We start from the raw sequence: 17810 nt of genomic DNA on the forward strand, positions 1-17810 counted from the left end.
TTAAGTTCAGAACTTTTATGACTCTTTAGAATAAGATCGAAGCTTTGGTACATCAAAATCAACTACTGTGGAAAATTATTTTTGGCTTAACCACTAAAAAAATCTAAACAAGAGAAAGCAGTGGAGATCGTGACCATCAAATATTATTACAATGATGAAGAAAGCTTAGGTGTGTCGAGCCCATAAGACATCATATCACCTATATATGCCACTACACCTAACACTCTAGTTGATGAGCAAAACAATCCTTAGACGTTAAAAAAGAGAAGAGCAAGAGGTAGAGTAATCATCCAAAGAAACTAGTGTAGAAATTTCTACCATGGGTCAAGAAGGACCACATATTTATGGACCTCAAAATGAGGGAATCAAGGAAATAGAACAAGGAGCAGAGAATATAGTGTCAAATGCTACAATTATTTTCTCAAGCACTAAATTTCAAACAAGATTGAGTGGTGACATCTCATCACCTAGTCCTACTAGAGCAATTCCTATAGAAGCACTCAGAAGAAAAGTAAAGGAAAATAAATAAAGGATAGTTCTCCAAAGATATTACTATTAGTCTAGATGAAGTCATTGAGATGCCAAAATGGGATCTGGTTAATCTTACTTATGAGAAAATTGTCATTCTAAGGACATTTTGCCAAAGAAAAAGAAGCAAGAAGAAATGCAAAGAGAACATTAACATAAGAAAGTGTTGCATGATATAAAAGATATATATTTTTTGATTCTTTTGATGCATAGAATATTGATGGGAAAGCCCTTATTATTTCCTAGCTAGTACAAATTGTTGAATAAGTAAATATTGGAGATATTGAAGTGAATTAAAAATTAATGGCATGGTCAACGAAATAATTTTAAGAATAATGTTATAGAGAAAGTCTCTATAGCCATTGCCAAGAAGAAGGTAGAGGTATAGACACTACTACTTTTTCGCTCGAATTGTGATGGCAACCCATTGCAATTGTGATGGCCACCTATCGCCCAATTGACATCAAGAGGAATTGGCTCCCATTGGATAGGCATCAGACTTTTCTTGTCTCAACTTATGATGGAAAGAGAGACCACCACAATTGTGATAGAAAAATTTTCCATAAATTAAGCTAAGTCACTAGAAAACAGTTCATTTTCACTATCCCAATTGCAATAGAAAGCTATTGAAGACATTGTCGCAATTGTCATGTCTGTAGTATAAATACTATGGGAATGATGGTAAGCTATCAAAAATCTCTATCACAATAGCAATAGGTATGTGGAAAAAATGTTATGGGATCGACAACTAGCCATTGAAAGTGGCTTGTTGATATATGATTGAAAAGATCATTTGAGGAGAAAGATTGTTGAAGAAGACTATGTGTTTCAATCATTTTTTTGTCACTGATGTCAAACCTGCTACATGTTAGTAAGACAATTGCTTATATGTTTCAAGTTCCATCACTTAGTTAATTGCTGAGGGGGATTTGATCAACAAGATGTAACAAAAGTACCTAAAGGAATGGTTGAGTTATGATTATATATTGAAGTGCAAGAATCAGTTAAGATAGTGATAACATGATGTATTGACGATCTACTTGAGGTTACAAAATGACTAGCTATAGTTAGAAAGTTTAGAAGAATAAAGTTAAACAAAGTTTATTTTCCAAGCTTCACCAAGTGGATAGTAGGTGCTGAGAAAAGTTAGTACAACCTGAGCAAAAAGTTAGTTGGAGACAAGTGAAATAAAATTCTAGTGGATGCCAAAAAAGTTTGTAGATATCAAGTAATTTTTAGTTGATGTTGAGCACTAGCCAAATCTAGTTGATACCAAGTAATGCAGTATGTGTCGAGCATTAGAAGGATGATAATGTTGAGCTATTGCATTATGAAAAAGAATGAAGATTCGCCAAATAAAAGACAACAAGTTTGTTTTCTTGGAACTTATGAATTAGTAGGAAGATAAGATTGATGAGTTGGTGGCACATAATCTTATGTAAACCATTTTGAAGGCAAATTCAAATGGATTCAAAGAGAAGTCTTTAGAAAAGACAAGATATGGGATAGATAAATTGCATCCTACCTAATCCATCGAAAACACTAATTTTGGTGATGGATAATGAGTGGGAAAAGTGTTCTAATTTCCTATATCTAGGAATGTTTGGTCATGAAGCAAAGAGTTAGAGAGTTTTGATGCAAAAATTTGATAAGGAGAAGGAAAGGGGTTTTGCTTCATCAAGTGACCCAAGTAAAGAAGTATGCAATGGCATACTAAGCAAGAAGGCTTAAAGAGGATGAATGCTTGAAGGGTGAACAAGTCGTCAGAGCTACAAAGATCGAAAGCCAAGTAGAGTTGAGGACTGAACAGTGATCTGTAATCTGCAAGTAAGGTTGTAAGTTGTATCAGATCAAAGCTCTACTATTACTTTCTAATAATTGTATCAACATAGGGTAAACCCTTTGGAGTAAGGTTGACTTAAAAATCATTGGAAAATCCTTTAACAGGGTGGCATTCCAAGTGAATGGCCTAAAGTCCTCTAACATTACTCACTTTTGACAGTGTGATTGAAATCCATTAATCGGGTCACATTTAAAAGTGTGTATTGTAATCTTTAATAGGGTTGGCCTTTAATAGTGCATCACTTCAGAAGAGTGATAAAGGAGTAGCATGTTACTAGTGGTTTTTTCCAAATTGAGTTTCCATGTTAAATCATTGTGTCAAATGTGTTGATGGATATGTTGTGTTTCATGCTTTATATTTCTACAAGTTGATTTGATAGTAACATATCAATTTAGTTAACACACAATGAATGCATGCATGGTTAAGAATATTTTATGGGTTCACTGAATTGTGAAAATTTTTATGTGCACATCTAGACCTTGAATAATTGATTCACCCCCCCTCTCAATTATTGTAAAAGAATTCCAACAATTGGTATTAGAGCCATCTACTTAAGAGGATTAGTTTTAAGATACTAGAAGCACAAAGATCAAGATGTCAAAAAGAGAGGCACCCAAGCTCAACAGAGATAACTTTCTTGCATGGAAAAGTTTGATGAAGTTACACCTTGGAGGACTTGGAGATTATGCACAATCTTACATTGTAGTAGAACATGTTGATCTAGAAGAGACCTAACTACTAAAGATTTGATGAAAAAGAAAGAACACAATTAGGTGTTGTTGGAGACTATCTCTGCCCTAAGCTATGTTGAATGTGATGATATAAAAGGCCTTAAAAGTGAAAAGTAGATGTGGGATTCCCTATACACTATCTATGAAGGATACAAAAATGTTCGAAGAGCCAAGTCAGAGAGCCTCAGAGGTAAGTTTGATGACATGAGAATGGAAGAAGGTGAGAATGTTGCTCAATATGTTGCTAGAATAGAAGAAGTTGTTAGTGCAATAAAAGGTGCTACTAGTAAAATAGATGATGATATTGTGTTGAGTAAATTCTTGAGAATATTGTTGCCTATGTATACCATTAGAGCTCTATAATCCAAGAGTTAAGATGTATACCAAGAAATGATCTAACTACTTTTGAGCTATCTAATTTTGACAACTATAGATCAGAGAGTATTGAATAAGCTTTTAAAGCAAAATTGTTATTGAAGGATTCTAAGTAGGTAAAGTAGAAGAAGAAGAAAATGAAGATAAAGTATGCATCTAGTGATAGTAACACATATGAGGAAGACATTGAACAATTGGAAGCATTGCTAGCAAGAAGATTTTATAGAGAAAAAGGCAAGTTCAAAGGTAAGTTACCTATCATTTATTTCTATTTCAATAAAGTTGGTCATATTGCTATAAGATGTATATAGAAGAACTAAAAAGAAGGAAAAAAACACAAAAATAAAAGAGAAGATGATGGAAGAGATTATAGAGACAAAGGCAAGAAGCCATGCTACATTGTTGATGAACATGACTCTGATAAAAATAATGATAAAGTGGTATATGTTGCAATGAAGGATGAATTTGATGAGGATGATGCAACCATACTTATAACTTGTCTAAAAAAGAATGATAAATGGATCATTGATAGTGGATGCTCACATCACATGACTGGAGACAAGAGTAAGTTCATTACGTTAACCTGTTATGATGGAAATAGTGTAAGATTTGGTAATGATGTAGCATGTTTGACAAAAGGAAAAGAGTCTATCAGACTCATAGACAAGATTTCATGTGACAATACTTATTATGCTGAAGGATTAAATTATAATTTGTTAAGTGTGTCACAGTTGAATAATTTGGGATGCAAAGTTGAATTTGAAAATAAATCAGCCAAGATATATGATACAAATGGAAACTTGATTGGAAAAGGTTATCAAACTAGAAGTAATCTATTCTATCTAGATATAGAAGATGCTACTTGTCTTATTGCAAAATTTGATGATGTATGGCTTTGGCACAAGAGATTATGTCATGTAAATTTTGATAATTTGATTAGTATTAGCAACATGAAAAGAGTTAGAGGTTTGCCTAAGTTGAAGAAACTAAAAAATATAATCTACAAACAATTTCAACTAGGCAAGATGATAGAGTCAAGCTTTAAAAGTAAAGCTTATAGCTCTAAGGAAATATTTAAAATTGTTCATACTGACTTGTGTGGACCTATTGAAGTGCAAAGCTACAAAGGAGATAAGTATATAATGTTGTTTGTTGATGATTACTCTAGGGTGATGACAATCATGTTTCCAAATTGAAAATCAAATGCTTTTCAAATGTTCAAATGGTACTTGCCAAGATTTGAAAAAGAAATAGGTAAGAATCTAAAATGTTGGAGATCAGACCAAGGAGGAGAGTTCACTTCAAATGAGTTTGAGATGTTCTATAAAGGTAGAGGAATCAAGAGATAGACATTAGCACTTGGGACCCCCCCACAAAATGAAATTGCTAAAAGAAGAAATAGGTCAATAATGGACTATGCCAAAACACTCATGATGGAGAAGAATGTTTCTCTAAAATATTGGAGAGAAGCTATAAGTATTGTTGTATACACCTTGAACCATGTGCAAGTCAAGAAAGGTACTCATTCAACACCTTTTGAACTATGGTATGGATATCCACCAAATGTAAAATACTTTAAGGTATTTGGAAGCAAATGCTATATTCTTAAATATATTAGAAGTGGAAAGTTTGATGCAAAAAGTGAAGAAGGTATATTCCTTGGTTACTCCACAAGAAGTAAAGCTTATGAGTGTTTATATACTAACACTAACAAAATTGTGAAAAGTGCAAACGTGAATTTTGATGAGTTTATAGAAGTACATGAGGTTGAACCCACAAAAGAACCAGACAGATACAAATAATTTGCATACTATTATGAAGGAATTCCTGCTAAAGAAGATGCTACAAATCATGGTACAAACCAATGTCAAGTCTCAACAACTATTGAGTCACAACTTGTGATTGTCGAGTTGCATTCAGATGTTGAGTTGCAAAATAAGGAAAATACAAAATCTAACTCTAAGATTAGTACACATAAAAGAGATGCTAAAACACTTGACAAAGATGTACACAGTGGTATTGAAGCTGAAAGATAGAATCTAGCCACAAGAACTGAGCCTAGACTATCCAAATATGTCAAAAGACACCACCCTGCAGATCAAATCATTGGAGACAAAGATGCAAGGCCAATGACAAGAAATAGATTGAGAATTGGATCATGTTTGTTAAGCATGAAGGAACCAAAGATAGTGAGAGATGCATTGGAAGATGATGACTAGTATAAGGATATGGAAGAAGATATTCAATAGATAGAAAAGAACAAGACTTGGAGTCTAGTTCCTAGATAAAAAGATAGGAATGTGATTGGCACAAAATGGGTATTCAAAAACAAGTTATATAAGAATGGTGAAGTGGCAAGAAACAAAGCAAGACTAGTTTGTAAAGGGTATGCACAAGAAGAAGGAATTGATTTTGGTGAAACATTTGCCCCTGTTGTAAGAATTTTTCTTGCTTATGCTATATAAAAAGGTTTCAAAGTTTATCAGATGGATGTCAAGTCTACATTTCTAAATGGCATATTAGAAGAAGAAGTCTACATAGAACAACTAGAAGGTTTTGTTGATAAAAATAATAAGAACATGGTATGTAGACTACACAAAGCCATATATGGATTGAAACAATCACCAAGAGCATGGTATGAGATACTTCATACTTATCTTGTTAAAATTGGATTTGAAAGGATAGATGATAACAAAAATTTATACATGAAGACAGATAAAGAAAAAGGTATACTGTTATCTGAAATATTTGTTGATGATATCATATTTGGAGGACAAGATGCTTTGTGTAAAGATTTTGCAAATCGGATGAAACAAGAATTTGAAACGTCAATATTTGGTGAGATCAAATTCTTTGTGGGACTACAAGTTTATCAAATAAAATATGGTGCATATATCACTCAGTCAAAATATCTCAAAGAGATATTGAAGACATTTGGACTAGAGGATTCAAAAATAGTAAGTACACCTATGGTGATAGCACTCAAGTTATCAAAGAATCATGATTTAGCTGAGGTAAATTAAACATTATATAGATCCATGATTAGAAAATTGCAATATGTAGTACATAGTAGACCTGATATTGCATTATCTGTGGAGATAGTTGCAAGATTCTCTGCTAATCCTAGAGAGAATCACTTGATAGCCATGAAAAGGATAATGAGATACTTGAAAGGAACAGAAGAGTTTGGTTTATACTATAAGAAGAATGAAAAGTTTGAACTGAAAGCCTACACTGATGCTTATTGGGCTAGAAATATTAATGACAAAAAGAACACCAGTGGAGGAGCATTCTTCTTGGGAAAAAGACTCATTACATGGACTAGCAAGAAGTAGAGTTGTACTTCCCAATCTACTATTGAAGGAGAGTATGTTGTTATTGCTATTAACTACACAAACATTGTATCGATCAAGTAGCTACTTAAGGGAATGAAGGAAGAAATCATAGAACTAGTGACACTTTATTGTGATAATACAAGTGTTATCAATATATCAAAGAATCATGTAATGCATACAAAGATAAAGCACATTGCAATCAAGTATCATTATGTAAGGGAATTGGTTCAAGATAAAGAGGTGAAGATGGAATATATTAACACAAAGGAGAAAATTGTTGATATCTTCACAAAATCATTACATAAGGATGCTTATGAGTATTTGAGAGGTAAACTAGGGGTGATACCCCTATCAAAGACTATGTAAAAGACAGAGGGAGTACCCTACATCAAAAAAGTTGATATTCATTTTATACAGATTCATGTAGTGGATCTTACTTTAGAAATTTCCTAAAGTAATCATAGAACTGGAATTACAAATCAATCACAAGAAAGGTGATAGAGGAAGAAAATTGAAGAACCTACAAAAGCCTATATTTGCATTTATCAAAGATGCCAAATGTTGAGTATATATCTTTGGCATTGTTATCAAAGAGGGAGAAAGTACATTAAACTAATCAAGTACAAGAGGAACAATGGAGAGAGTACACCATCAAAAGATCAGGAGACTAAAAGAAAGAAAGAGGGAGAAAGTAGAAAGCAATCAAATGAAGGATTAGAACAAAAAGAGGGAGATATTCTGATACTCTGTTGATCCATAAAAGAAGAGAATCAAATATAGAAGAAACTCAGAGGGAGATATATTCTATAACCTAATCAGAAGAGGGAGCTACTAATAAAGGGAGAAATTTCAAATACAAGATCTCTTTTTGGTATTGTCTTACTATTTGAACCTAATTAGTTTAATAGAATAAGATGTTTATCATTTGTTTAACTAGTTGATCAATTTGGTTTTCCATCAATGCCAAAGAGGGAGATTGTTGATATATGCATAAAAAGATCATTTCAGTATAAAGATTTTTGAAGAAGACTGTGTGTTTCAATCATTTTTTTGTTAGTAATGTCAAACCTACTACATGTTGGTAAGATAATTGCTTATATGTTTCAAGTACCATCACTTAGTTGATTGATGAGGAGGATTCGATCAACAAGATGTAACAAAATTACCTAGAGGAAAGGTTGAGTTATGATTATATATTAAAGTGCAAGAATCAGTTAAGACAGTGATAACATGATGTATTCATGATCTACTTGAGGTTACAAAATGATTGGCTACACTTAGAAAGTTCAGAAGAATAAAGTTAAACAAAATTTATTTATCAAACTTGACCAATTGGATAGTAGGTGCCAAGAAAAGTTAGTGCAAGCTGAGCAAAAAGTTAGTTGGAGCCAAGTGAAAGCAAATTCTAGTGGATGCCAAGCAAGTTAGTAGATGTCAAGAAAGTTAGTAGATGTTGAGAAAGTTAGTAGATATCGAGTAATTTTTAGTTGATGTCGAGTGCCAGTAAAATCCAGTTGATGCCAAGTGATTTTACAATAGATGTCAAGTAACATAGTATGTGTTAAGTATCGAAAGGATGATAATCCCAAGTTATTGCATTATGAAAAAGATCAAAGATTCGCCAAATAAAAGCCAACAAGTTTGTTTTCTTGGAACTTGTAAATCAAGAGAAAGATAAGATTGATGAGCTGGTGGCACAGAATCTTATGTAAACCATTTTGAAGGCAATTCAAATGGATTTATAGAGAAGTTTCTAGAAAATAAAAGATATGGGGTAGATACATTGTATCCTACCTAATCCATCAAAAACACTAATTTTGGTGATGGATAATGAGTGGGAAAAGTTTTCTAATTTTCTATATCTAGGAATGTCTGGTCATGAAGCAAAGAGTTAGAGATTTTTTATGCAAAAATTTGATAAGGAGAAGGAAAGGGGTTTTGTTTTGACTAGTGACCCAAGTAAAGAAGTCTAAAATGGCATACTAAGAAAGAATGCTTAAAGAGGATGAATGCATGAAGGGTGAACAAGCTATCAGAGATGCAAAGATTGGAAGCCAAGCAGAATTGAGGACTGAATAGTGATCTATAATCTGCAAGTAAGGTTGTAAGTTGTATCAGATCAAATCTCTACTATTACTCTCTAACAATTGTATCAACCTAGGGCAAATCCTTTAGAGAAAGGTTGACTTAACAGTCATTGGAAAATCCTTTAACAGGGTGGAATTCCTAGTGAATGGCCTAAAGTCCTCTAACATGGCTCACTTTTGATAGGGTGACTAAAATCCATTATCCGGATCACATTTAATAGTGTGTATTGTAACCCTTAATAAGGTTGGCCTTTAATAGGGCATCACTTCAAAAGAGTGAAAAAGGAGTAGCATGTTGCTGGTGGTTTTCCCAAATTGGGTTTCCATGTTAAATCATTGTGTCAAATGTGCCGATGGATATGTTGTGTTTCATGCTTTACATTTTTGTAAGTTGATTTGGCAGTAACATATCACTTTTAGTTAATACACAATGAATGTATGCATGGTTAAGAATTTTTTATGGGTTCACTAAATTGTGAAAAAAAATTATTTGTACATCTAGACCTTGAATAACTAATTCACCCCCCTCCTCAATTATTCTAAAAGAATTCCAATAGTGGCTATCATAATTATGACAACTTGTTGTATTAGTAAAAAAATTGGTAGAAACGTTGAATAGCTATGATGCTCTTGTAGCTCAACATAGATTCACACAGTTAGTTATCATGCAATCATAGGTTAATATTGAGCTTTACTTGGTTTCAAGAATAGTTTAATATTCTATACTAATTAGGGCCAACCACGTAAAGGTAGAAGCTCATATGGCCCTACCCCCCTCCACTCTAACATCTAAATTCTCTGTTAACATATAAAATCTTCAAGAAAGGATCAATGTTTAAAGTACAAAAAGGTTTGAGACCTAAAAAAGTGACATCTTCTGGTGCATGTCAATTTTTTGTCATATCCAAAATAAGATTCTGCCACTCTAAGTTGAGAATGCATGTGTAGCTACATTCAAATGCATGGACAATAGGCAAACGTGACAAAATGTAACATGATTACATTTATTTAATAGTTCTATTATGTTTTTAAAATTATAGACCATCATGAACAATGTTCATGATGGTCTATAACTTAAAATATCTAATTAAAGACCTCTATCAAAATGCAAACTTGTTACATTTTTTAGCTCCACTTGATGTCATATGCATATGAATTGAGATTGCATATTGAACTATGGTGTCCTTCTGCATTACCTAAAAATAAGAGATTCACACAATTAGTTATCATACAATCATGGGTTAATGGTTAGCTTCACTTGGTTTCAAGAATAGTTTAATATTCTCTACTAATCATGGCCAACCACATGAAGGTGGAAGCTCACTTGGCCCCACCCCCCCTCCCCCCCAACATCTAAATTTCTTGTTAACATCTAAAATATTTAAGAAAGGATCAATGTGTAAAGTAAAAAAAAAAGGTTCCAAAACTACAAAAGTGACATCATTTTTCCATCTTCTGGTGCATGTCATTTTTTCATCGCATTCAAAATAAGATTTTTCCATTCTGAATTGAGAATGCACATACAACTACGTTTAGATGTATGGAAAATAGGTGGAGCCGATAAAACACAACATGGTTACATTTATTTAATAGGTCTATTAAGTTTTTAAAATTATGGTCCATCATGAATAATGTTTTTTATGGTCTATAACTTAAAATACCTAATTAAAAACTTCTAACAAAAATACAAACCTATTGTGTTTTTCAACTCTACCTAATGTTAACATATAAAATCTTTAAGAAAGGATCAATCTTTAAAGTACCTAAAATGTCCCCATGACCTCCTGCTACTCTCAAGGGAAGTCCATCTTCATTTCTCATGAGCAATTCATCACATGAATACATGTAGGAATGTCCTCATCACCTTTTACATAACATGAATCTAATACATTAAAAAATTCTCTCTAAGAAATAATAGTTCAAGTGAAATAAACACATGAAAAATGAGAGAGAAAAAGAGGAATCTACTTACCAATAGGCATTGCCATTGCATTTAAGGAAATGCCATCTATTGAGTGAGTTTTATTATTTTTTGTTTGTGCCAAGATCTCTTTGTTTATATACATACATAAATACATTCATATACACATATATATATATATACATATACATATGTAAATATGTCTATACATACATACATATAGATAGACATACATATATAGAGATCACAAGGGCACACTGACAAAATCTTAGATCTCCACTAATCTCCACAATCCACAAGATCATTATATATACATACATACATACATACATAGACACACACATATGTGTGTATGTATGTATACACACACACATATATATACATATGTATATATATACATACATACATATATTTACATACATACATACATCTACATATGCAATTTTATCACCTTGGAAAATTGTATTTGTTCTTGCTAGCTAGGAACAACTAATTGTACCTAATTTGATGACAATTCTATAGAAATTATTAATCAACCCAACTAATCAGCAATTAGACCAAATTAATAGCAGTAGTAGATACTTGGGATCCTTTTAGGGAGAGCATGCCAATACATGCGTGGTTACATCCTTGGCTACCATTATTGAGCTAGTGTATGGATCCTCTATATCCAACCATTTGTTATAAATTGGGGAATGTGCTTCATGACTAGCATGCAAGTAGAAAATCATATAATCCTTCATTACATAAGGTCTTTCACTTGGTGTGATCATTCATTAAGTTGAACACCCAAGTGTAGTTTCATATACATGCATACATACATACATACATACATATATATACATAAATAATAGTAATATATGTATTGCATCTGCATTTGCTTTGTCATTTCCCATAAGAGTGTTTCAAGGCAAGGAACCACTTCAACATCCTTTGCATGGTTTAGAGGTAATGTTAGTGTGGAAGAGGATTCTGCAAGGGAATGAGCCTTGTGAGTTAACATATAATGTTTTAAAATAGTTCAGTGTTACCTAACTATGTCCAAGGAATCTACACATTGTAGGCATACTCTACCTACCAAGCTTCCTACATACCCATATCTATGGGATCAAGACCCTTGAACTACTCACTCTAATAAATAGGTAGTTCTAGTTTCTAATTCTTTTGATGTAGTTGTATTTTTATAACCACTGGTGAGCTTTACTCACCTAATACACCTCTTTGCCATCATACACCCACTTGGGTGAATTAAGTGGTTTTCTATAATTACAATATTGTAATGCCTTGGTGTAACCTTTGTGTTGTACTTTATAGTTATTTTAAGGTTAACCTATATATGTCCTAACTCACTCTTTGTATAGTTATGTTTAAAATCTTGTGACAATAATCAATGGGTCTAAATAGACTAGTCAAGTTAATGTTGAAGCACATAGTTTAGCCTTCTATTTTTAAAATCTAAGTACACTAAGTACATCTAGGAATTTCCTCATCAAATCTTGCATAAAATGTATCCAATATTACAAAACACCCCCTAAGAAAAAATAGTTCAAGTGAAAGAAACACATGAAAAATGAGAAAGAAAAAGACGAATTTACTTACCAATAGGTGTTGCCATCGCATCTATGGCCATGCTACCTATTGAGTGAGTTTTATTGTTTTTATGATTTGCCAAGATCTCTCTATATATATACATACATATATACATACAAACATACATATACATACATACATATACATACATACATATATATACACATGCATACATACATACATACATATATATACATACATACATACATACATACATCTACATATGAAATTTTATCACTTTGGAAAATTGTATTTAATCATGCTAGTTGAGAACAACTAATTGTTCATTTTATTGTACCTAATATGATGACATTTCTATAGGAATTTGTAATCAACCCAACTAATCAGCAACTAGACCAATCTAACTGGGTTATGGCTTGCCACTTAGCACAGGTTGAGTGAGCTTTATTGTTTTATTATTTGGATTCTAGAAGATGTATGCAACTGGAACAATTTTTTTATTGTACTAATATGTAATAAGAATCTCTCTCTCTCTCTCTCTCTCTCTCTCTCTCTCTCTCTCTCTCTCTCTCTCTCTCTCTCTCTCTATATATATATATATATATATATATATATATATATATATAAAGACTACAAGTTGTGCAATTTTTCATGTATTGCATCTACATTTGCTTTGCCATTACTTATAAGAGTGTTTCAAGGTTGGGAATCACTTCAACATCCTTACATGGTTTAGAAGTAATTTCATTATGGTAGTGAGAATAAATTTAGTGAAGATTTGAGTGTAAGGAGTTACTACCCTGAACCTATGCTACAAATTTTTGGGAGCCAAGGGACCCTAAACCTATGCTACATTTTTTGGAGACATGAGAGAAATTACTATTGTCTTTAGTACTTCATAACATTTTGGATCATATAGTGATGCCCACATTCACTTCAATACATGCATGGTTACATCCTTAGCTACCATTATTGGGCCATCGTATGGAGCCTTTATATCCAACCATTCATTATAAATTGGGAAATGCACTTCATGCCTGACATGAAAGTGATGCATCTACATATGAAATTTTATCACCTTGGAAAATTATATTTGATCTTGCTAGCTAGTAACAACTGATGGTTAATTTTATCATACCTAATCTGATGATAGTTCTATAGGAATTTGTAACAACCTAGCTAAATAGCAACTAGAGCAATTTAACTGGGTTATGTCTTGGGTATGTGCAAGTCCCATTTATCATATGGTTGCAATGTTGGAGGTAACATTCTTTCCAAAGTGGCAATAGATTTTGTATCACTGGCTTTGTACAAGTCCTAATTTTAATTAAGTAACAAAGTGGTTTTTAGGGTGGAAAGGACTATTTCTCCCTGAGCTTCTTGCTAATGAGAGAATAAGAAGTCATGTAAATATAGCCATTGAAATGATAAATCAAGCTATAGAGGGTACGACTATGGAACAACCTAGGGCTAGAGAGAATGTAGCTATCTTAGGGTGACAAAGTAGTGCTAATCTAAGGCACTTTAGAAGCAACATCATATGCTCAACAACAAGCCTCAACCTCCATGGGAAGTGGGATTTACCTGAATAATTCCATGGGTGCACCTTAGTTGAGTTTGAAGGAAGTGAATGAAATATATGCACAAGAACATGACATCCATTTTTTCCCTAAAGTGGGACACACACATGATGGTTTTTAGGTTTATGGCTTTGGAACTCTTAGTATCTATCTAGATTATGCAAATCAAGAAGTGCTTGCATAATCTAGAGATAGATGGGTGATTGCATCATTGGAGCAGCTAGTTGAGATGCATTGTAATCAAACTAGAGGAAATCATTGATAAACCAAACATATAATGAACAAGAAACTTGAAAACTTGAATGCTAAAATGTCAAAATGAAAGCTATCAAGGATCAAACACCTATGCCAAAGTTAAAACACAATGTGAAGTTGATTTTAGATATAAATTAAAAAAATAAAACATGACATAAATCATTCCCAATTTTATATTCACAACTCAAATGCTCTCTAATGGCCTGAGCTAAAACCCTCATTATTGTATCCAAAATTAAGGAATAAAATATGATTATGTCCCCAACAGAGAATTGAAATGCAATCTTTTAAGATTCCACTTAGTACTATGTCGATAAATTTAGGAAATTCTACTACCATGCAAATTAACTTACATTGATTCTGAAGCTTAGGTCCTGACAATAGTTGAAAGGTAAATTATTGTCAAAGAATGTGCTAAAAAAAAGCAAGAGTACATATTTAGAATGAACATAGATATTGGCAATAATGAAGAAACATATAATCCTCTTATACATAATCAAAATTATGTCAGAGATGAACTCAAGAAATTGAACAATTGAGTAATCCAAATCTGACCATTCAATTACCACACTCTATCCATCATTATCATTTTATCAAACTATATAGTAGCTATAGAAATTTATCCAAATAATAAACTACACTGATACAAAAAGCTCATACCATGAGAGATATTCAAACTTGTAGACTATTTGGAATTAATACTACTTTACTAGTAAGATGATACTATATGGAGCCATAGAGATATACTTTTGACATTGAGAATATTCTATGTTAGTAAAATTCAAGTTTGCAGTTATTTTCTTTCTTTTTTCAAGATTTAGAGTTTATAATGCATGGAAAGTGACAAAATTATAGTCTAGATTTTAGAGTTTAGAGTTTGTAATGAGTGGAAAGTGACGAGATTATAGTGGATTAAAAGAGAAGACATCACTCATTTGATAGAATAGGAGGTTCTCAGCCAGATATTCTAGCCATCTTGGGTGATTTGTTGAGAGGCTTTTACAAGGAAATGAGCCTCATGAGTTAACATATAATATATTAAAATAGTTAAGTGCTACCTAACTATGCCCAAGGTGTCTGCACACTGGAGGCATACTCTGCCTACTAGGTTGCCTACATACCCCTATATACAGGGTCAAGACCCTTGAACTACTCACTCTAATGAATATGTCATTCTAGTTTCTTTTTTTTTATGTAGTTATATTCCTATAACCACTGGTGAGCTTTACTCACCTAATACAACTCTTTTCCATCATACACCCACTCAAGAAAATCAGGTAGTTTATATAATTACAATACTGCAATACCCTAGTACAACCTTTGTGTTTTTATTTACAATTAATGTAAGGTTAACCTATATACATCCTAACTCACTCTTTATATAGTTATGTTTAAAATCTTGTGACAATACCCATGGCCAAGCTACCTATTGATTGAGTCTTTTTCTTTTCTATTGTGCCAAGAGATCTCAATTTACACACACACATATGTATATATGTTGTATATATATGTATACAGATACATACATACTTACCTACTTACATAAATACATACATACATATATAGAGATGACAAGGGTACAACAACGAGATGTAGAGATCACAAGGGCACAACAACAAAATCCTAGATCTCCACTAATCTCCACAATCCACAAGATCTCTCTATATACTTACATACATACATATATATATGCATACATGCAGACATACATCCACATATGCAATTTAATCACCTTGGAAAACTATATTTGATCCTGCTAGTTAGAAATAGTTGTTTATTATTTTATTATACTTAATCTAATGATAGTTCTACAAGAATTTGTAATCAACCCAACTAATTAGCAATTAGACCAATTTAGTTAGGTTATGGTTGGTTTCTTTCTAAAAATATCTTGTATGATATGTTTTTCTAAAATTTCTTGCGAGCTCTGCCCATTTTTCCTAGTCTACATCAATTTTGTACAGGATCTTGAGCTAAGACACTTAGCATGGGTTGAGTGAATTTTATTATTTTATTATTTGGATTCTAGAATATGGGCTTTGTTTTACCATTGGCTTTGTTCAAATCCTGATTTTACTGAAGTAATAAAGTGGTTTTGAGGGTGGAAAGAACTATATAATGAAGAGGAAACTTGATAACTTGAATGTTGAAATGTTGAAATGAAAGTTATTGAGGATTAAACACCTATGGCAGAGTTATAACACAATGTGAAGTTGATTTAAGATATATATATATATATATATATTTTTAAAAAAAACATGACATAAATCATTCCCTATTTGTTTTGATTGTGGAGAGCTACGTGCAAAATAGGGTGGAGAGCTTTGAATGTTGGTAGATATTTCATTAACATAACCTTGTGATCATTTTATTGTGTTTCCATGCCTTATGATCTTTGCATTTCATTGTCATTCCCTTGGTGGAGATAGTGGAGATTAGGATTTTGTTGTCGTGGCCTTGTGATCTTTGCATTTTGTTGTGATGCCCTTGTGATCTCTGTGCCCGTGCTCTACAATTTTTTTGTTGTGTCATGCCCTTGTGATCTTTGTGCCCTTCATAGCACTACAACATTTGAGTTCAAATTATGACGACAATTTATGATGGTAGTGTAATTTGTGGTGTATTTGAGACCAAATGTAGTAGTGTTTGCTTTGTGATTTTCTTCAAGGGGAGAAGAGGTACTATCTAAATATTCTTTTCTTTTCCTTCTAAACATTATCTCTTTATATTTCCCCTAGCAGATGATTAGAGAAGCTTCTGTTTATGTATGTGTATGTGTATGTGTATATATACATCCATACACACATATGTGTGTGTCTATGTATGTATGTATGTATGTATGTATGTATGTATGTATATATATATATATAAAGAGATATATATAGAGATCTCTCTATTTATATACATACATAGACATACATATGTGTTTGTACATATACAAACACATACACCTATGTATGTATATATGTATATGCATAAATACAAAAATACATATCCAGAGATCACAAAGGCATGACAATGAGATGCAGAGATACATATATACATATACACATACATATAGACATACATATATACTTACATCTACATCTGCAATTTAATCACCTTGAAAAATTTTAATTGATCTCTACTCAATCACCAAGGGATAATATAATTTGTAAGTACAAATTTTTGCATACTTAGTTTGGTATGAATAGTTTTGATTGAAATCATCTAAGGAGAATGAGTCTGCTAAGGATGATAATGGATCCATGTATTGGGTCTTTAGAGGACAAAGAGACTTACAAAAGGTTAGATATTTTTTATGGATATGGGATGATTCATTTGTGGTGCCAATATATCTTCTTCCATATTGAATTTCTATATCATCAAATTGCTAGATACAAATCATTGAACTTGGTCTTCTAAAATGGTGGGACTAAGATATAGACCTCAAACAAAGGTTGTATTCTATGGTGGGGTAGGAGGAAGATGATTGTTTGAATGGTTGATCAGATAAGCTGCAAAAAATTAGGGTGTTAGTTGCAAGTAGTTTCATTAATTTGATAAGGGAATTAGCTTTGAAAGCAGGATGATGAAAATTGGCATGTCCATCCTTATGATATAT

The sequence above is a fragment of the Cupressus sempervirens genome, chromosome 3 (genome assembly GCF_028749045.1).
Source record: "Cupressus sempervirens isolate cs-2001-9-10 chromosome 3, ASM2874904v1, whole genome shotgun sequence".
Classification (NCBI taxonomy): domain Eukaryota; kingdom Viridiplantae; phylum Streptophyta; class Pinopsida; order Cupressales; family Cupressaceae; genus Cupressus; species Cupressus sempervirens.